Source organism: Suricata suricatta, chromosome 2, assembly GCF_006229205.1.
Source record: "Suricata suricatta isolate VVHF042 chromosome 2, meerkat_22Aug2017_6uvM2_HiC, whole genome shotgun sequence".
In the NCBI taxonomy this organism is placed as follows: Eukaryota; Metazoa; Chordata; class Mammalia; order Carnivora; family Herpestidae; genus Suricata; species Suricata suricatta.
The window spans coordinates 63,801,454-63,807,490 of NC_043701.1; the positions used below are offsets into that span (position 1 = coordinate 63,801,454).

At 42.2% G+C, this 6,037-nt stretch overlaps 1 pseudogene; it reads left to right on the plus strand.

Moving 5' to 3' along the window:
* The first annotated feature begins 1,418 nt into the window (after positions 1-1,418).
* Positions 1,419-1,825, plus strand: LOC115275141 (annotated as a pseudogene).
* The last annotated feature ends 4,212 nt before the right edge of the window (positions 1,826-6,037 follow it).

Here is a 6,037-nt window from a genome sequence, read left to right on the forward strand (position 1 = left end):
AGTCAAATGGGATGCATTTATAGTTCATATAGAAAGAGATTTATTAAAATATTGTTCTGTCACAACCAACTATATCTATGGGCTACGTGATTGAGATCATTGGTTTAGTGCTTCAGTCTTTATGCAATGAACTTGTATGTTTTCACTTGACTAGAACAATAAACTGTAAGGCAGAATGGAGAGGCATTATTGTGCTTATTTTACAAACAAGGAAACTGATGTTATAGCCCCCTCTTACTTGCCTGGGTGAAGTTATACCAATTATTATAATAAACTAAGATGTTTATCAGGATAGCAACTAGGCTCCCTGTGGAGCCTTTCAGATTAGTATGTGTACAACAGTAGTATGTGTACAGCAGCATGTGTACAATGCTGAATGTGACTTTGCTTGTCCAGAGCCGGGATTCTGAGTCCTGACTTCTTTCATTGCTGTGCTTAAATACAGGCCAATGGAAATAGTAGGGCCACCCAGCCTTAAGAATTACTTGGCATTGGGAATAGGGTTTGGTGATTGGTACTTGTCTATGAACACCCTGGATGAAATAATCGTTCTCATCTACTACTCAGTGAAGATAAGGAAGGAGACCATCAGTTGTGGTGTTTAGTCTGTTAATGGACTCAGGCTTGAAGCACTTTTGTGAAAGAAACTGCTGGATGTCTGATCCTGTGGTTAGGGAGGACAGAAAGGCATACAAGCTGAGATGAGTTCAGTCACTGTTTCTGTAGGTTGCTTTTGAAGCTCACAGCAATAGCTGCACTCCAAAAGAAAGGAAGCATGTAATGTGTAAAAACCCAAAATGTTCTGCTGCTCCTGGGTTAGTCTTCAAAGGAGAAAAGTGCTAGTCCAGCACAGTTTTGTAAGCTTTTTGGGAAAAAACTTAATTCATCTCTGTAAACTCCCAGATGGTAGGTAGGTATTTCTGCTGCAAATACTTGTTGAATAAACATTAGTTAAATTGAATTTCCTTTTCTGTGTGATCTTCTGGATGAGATGTAGCCCCTAGTCGAAATAGTAGGGTATCCCAAGCCTCCATATCCTAATAGCAGTCATGCCAGAAAAAACGTGGATGATTGAAATGGACTGAGAGAAGATATTGGGCCATATGAGTTTCCACCCGGAAGAGGACTCCGTGAGCAAAAGACACTGTCAGCTAAAACCAAGGACTTTCAATCCTAAGGAGGACCGATCCTAGGGCTGAAGAAATTATGAACAGTGGTGTGAAGAGAAGCCTCATCCGCGACTGGTGATGTGATTAGTCATTAGGAAAGTGTCACAGATTGGGTTCCCTGGGGAGCAGAATCTAAATTCAGAATCCCAGATGGGTGGAGGTTTCTGGACCTGTGTGTGAGCAGCACTTCCTCTTTGCCTGACATCTTAGCAAGGCTGCAGGGCTGTCCACTGCTCTCTGAGCTTCACTATGCCCCCCGAGGACGACAAGAAGAAAAATGCCGAATATCGGCCAAAAAAGACAAAGACCCAGTGAACAAATCTGGGGGCAAGACCAAAAAGAAGAAGTGGTCCAAAGACAAAGTTTGGGACAAGCTCAATAACCTGGTCTTGTTTGACAAAGCAACATACAACAAATTCTGTTAGGACGTTCCCAATTACAAGCTTATTACTCCAGCTGTCATTTCTGAGAGACTGAAGATTCGAGGTTCCCTGGCCAGGGCAGCCCTTCAGGAGCTCCTTAGTAAAGGGCTAATTAAACTGGTTTCAAAGCACAGAGCCCAAGTAATTTGCACCAGAAACACCAAGGGTGGAGATGCCCCAGCTGCTGGTGAAGAGCACGAACAGATCCCACCAACTGTACATTCTGGGAAATAAAACTTCATTAAATAAAAAAAATAAATAAATTCAGAATCCCAGCATAAGCATGCAAATATTTGCTAAATAGAGTCCTTGAGATCAATACCTATAGAAGAGAGAGCAAAGTAGGAGGATGGGAAGGAGGGAGAAGTAGAGTGGTGATGTAGCCCAATGGCAGCCTTGGCTGACTGCAAGAACTCAAGCTAGAATTGATGTTCAAAGTTAGCTCAAATTGTGCCAGCATAGCCAGCCTTTCATATTTCCACGCTTATCAATTATCATATGTGGGCTACACTGGGAAAGGGCATGGCCTTGGGCAAAACCCCTCTCCTCAGCTGAGGCAATCCCCGGAAGGGCTGCCAGCTGAAGGCTGTCGCCGCTAGCACTCCCAGGAACGAGGGCAACCAATCCTTCATTGAAGAGGGATCTGGGCAGTGCATCACAGCATCTACCACAGTGCCACTCAGATCCACCTCTTGAAATATGTTCTGAAAGCAGCTCTTCCTGGAGGAACTTTGCAGAGAAGGTTAGTGGGGTAAATTATGCCCCTGCCATCCCAGCAGGGCTCAAATCTACAATTGACACTCATCCCCCAAACAAATGTCCATTCTAGATTCTCTTCACCCCGCACTAGTACCTCTGCTGATCTCAGTGTCACATGACAAGGTCAGACCTGGTCACCATGATTTTCTCAGGATGGCATTGATGCACTTTCCCACCCACCATAAACACTGGGCATGGAAATACCAAGTGATGCTCCAGTGGGTATCACACATATTTCTCCCTGTTCTCATTACGTAGCTCTGCCTCTTCTTGATGCTTAAGGTAAATTGTCATTGCCAGGATGGCGGCTCCCCTTCTTACCTGATGGTCCCTTGGCTCAAGGATCCAAATGGAAGTCATAGTGTATAATTCAATGGGATTTTTACTTTATTCCCTGTTGGAACTATTTCTCCATTTGGAATTAGAACTTGTAAACCTACAGAGGTCAGAGTTGCATGGACAGGAAACAACAATGCCTCACATGGAAAGTAATGGAAGTTACCTAGGAGTAATGGCAAGCAGAATCACTCTTGCTCTTATCTCTTTGTTCCTGGACCAATCTAGTCTTCCTACTGCAGACATAACACTTCATAAAGTTCTTTGATTCAGAGAGTATATTACATCCTTATATTCTTATAAAGTATTATCTCCCAGATTCCATGTCAGCTATGCCTTTAACAAGAGGTTCCAATGCTCTGTCAGGCCCTTAGCTTCTGGGTGACATAGGATGATAGGAACAGTGGATCCCATGTTTTTCCATATTCCACTCCTTCTCTTCTATAAAGTTAGTCCCCTCATCTGAAATGAATTATGTGGAATCCTACATCTATGGATCAAACATTTTTTAAGTCCTTGAATAGCAGTGCTGGCTGAGACCTTGCAGGAAGGAAAGGCAAACCCATGCCTGAATATGTGTCCATTTCTGTCAACATGAATTGCTGGCTCTTACTGAGTGCAAGAGGTCCAGTATAGTCAACTTGCCACCAAGTGGCAGGTGGACTCTTCAAGAGATAACATAACAGGAGCTTAACATTGGTTTCTACTGATAGCAGGTTGGATATTTGGCAGTGGCAATAACTAGAAAAGCCTTGGAAAATGAAAGTCCATGCTGCTGTGCCCATTCATATCCTCCATCCTTGCCACCATGGCCATTTCACTCATGGGCCTTCCTCTCCAAAACATTTTTTTGTTAACTTCTAAGATACAAGAATCTCCTCTTTTTTATTCCACCTCTCTATAAGTTTCTTCTTCTCAGTAACTTTCTCTGATTCATTTTCCTCTGTTTAACTCTTAAATGTTGTTGGCACCCAAAGTTTCGTCCTCTATTATCTTTTCTTCTTTAATCACATATTATCCCTGAGTGAACTTATCCATTGTGAAGGCTTCATTAATTGATCCTGCACTAATGGGTGTCAGCTTCAGAATGACCATGATTCTTAACTCCAGACTTATATTTACATTTTAGAAAGAGAACTGTTGGGGCATTATGGAAGATGGGTTCAGTCAACCATACATTCATTTACTTGATGAATATGCATTGAGTTCCTATTATCCAATTACAAAGGAGAGAGATTGGAAGCAGAGAGAACAGCATTGAGGCAGGTGGTGGTTGAAGTGATGAGAATGAATGAGATCATGCAGAGTCTGTGTGCAAGAGTAAGGCAAGTTAAGCAAGAAACAAATCCAAGGATTCATTAACATTTAACAGGCAGAACATAGTCTATGGAACATGGATGGATTAAAGAAGGCTCATAATCAGCAGGTCCACCCCCACCCCACCCCCACTTGTCTTTGTCTCTTCCTTTTTTTTTTTTTCAGGATTTTTTTAAAGTAATTTCTATACCCAATTCACAAACTCAAGATCAAGGCTCACACATTCCATTGACTGAGCCACCCAGGCACCAACTCATCTTCTCTTTATATCCTTTTGTTAAGCATCCTATTCTCTGAGCTGGAAACATGACAGTCATCCATGTCACACCCTCATCTTCATCCTCTTCATCCATCCAATTGGTGGTGAGGCACCCCCCCAGGTTTTTTTTTTAAGTAGACTCCATATTCAACTCACCACCCTGAGATCAAGAGTCACATGCTCTACTGACTGAGCCAGTCAGTTGCCCCTGGTGGTGAAGGCCCTTTAATCGTTCTTGTGACACATCTGTATTCCCCAAACCCCTATCTCTGTTTAGTCTTGTGTCACCTCTCACCTAGAGGTGACATTGGCCTCCTTACTGTCTGGGGCCAGCTCATGGAACTAGAGAAAATCTGGTTTGAGCAGCCTCTGAGAAATATACATTGATGTGAGAGGTCTTGAGGGTGTGCCCTTATAAATTCCCTTTTATAAGGGGATTTATAACCAATTATTACTTTGTGAGATTTCTTACAAAATAAGAGATCTTAACCAGAGCCCAGTCAAAGGGCATGAGCCAAGAAGAAAGTCAATTGGTACGGCAGTTAAAAGAAGCTAGGCTGGAAACCAGAGATACACACATACTACTTGCATCCTGATGTAATTCTTAAGTGTGTTTTAATTACCTCTGGAAGTGGGAGCCAGATTTTATAGAAACTGAGCTGAGTGAGATGTTAATGGATCTCTTTGCCTCCAGTCTGTCCTTCAAATCTGGCACATGAGAGGTGATCAAGTAACATTCTGCACACTGCTGCAAGAGTAGTTTCTTTTTTTAAGCTTATTTTATTTATTTTTGAGAGAGAGAGAGAGAGAGAGAGAGAGAGAGAAAGAGAATGAGAGAGAGAATAGGGTAGGGGCAGAGAGAGAGAGAGAGAGAGAGAGAGAATAGGGTAGGGGCAGAGAGAGAGAGAGAGAGAGAGAGAGAGAGAGAGAGAGAGAGAGAGAATCACAAGAAGGCTCCACACTGACAGCATAAAGCCCGACACAGGAATTGATCTCACAAACCATGGGATCATGACCTGAGCTGAAACCGAGTTGGATGTTTAACTGACTGAGCCATCCAGGTGCCCTAGTAAAAGTAGTTTTTCTGAACCAAGAATGTCATTATATTACCCTCTGCCCTAAAATATTTGAGTGCTCCCCACTGCCTTCAGTAGGGGTTCTTAACCTGAAGACTTTAGTAGAGGATGGGAAATGGGGAAAGAAAATCTATGAATCATGCTGGAATTTTTTTCAGGTTGGTTATGTGTCCACTTCCTCAGGGTAGGAATCACTGACCAGTTGGATAAAATGCAAACTCCATCTGACATCTATCTATCTTTCTTGTCTCCTTATCTTCAGTTACCTCCAAAGTTTCAATCTCTGTTCCAGCCAAACTAAACTAATTGCTCCTTTCCAACATTTATATATCACTCCATACTTTTGCACAGGTGCTTCTGGAACTCTCTTCTTGGCCTGTGAGACTTCTAATTTTTCTTCATAACTCAACTAAAATATCAAATACTCTCTGAAACTTTCTCTTGACTTCCTGGCAGAGTTAGACTCTCCTAAGCATTTAGACATCTCTCCATGTCTGAACTTAACACATGTGTATTTGTAAATGTCTTTCGTCTTGGATAAACTTTGGGCTTCTTGATGGTAGAAATCATGTCTCTTTGTTTTTCCTTTCCTGTCCTCTCCTGTTTTGTTTATAATCATATCTCTTTCATCTTCATTTTCTCAGCATCTCTACCCTGGTGTCTTAATGAATGCTTGAAGAATGAAAGAGTAGTTGCAAC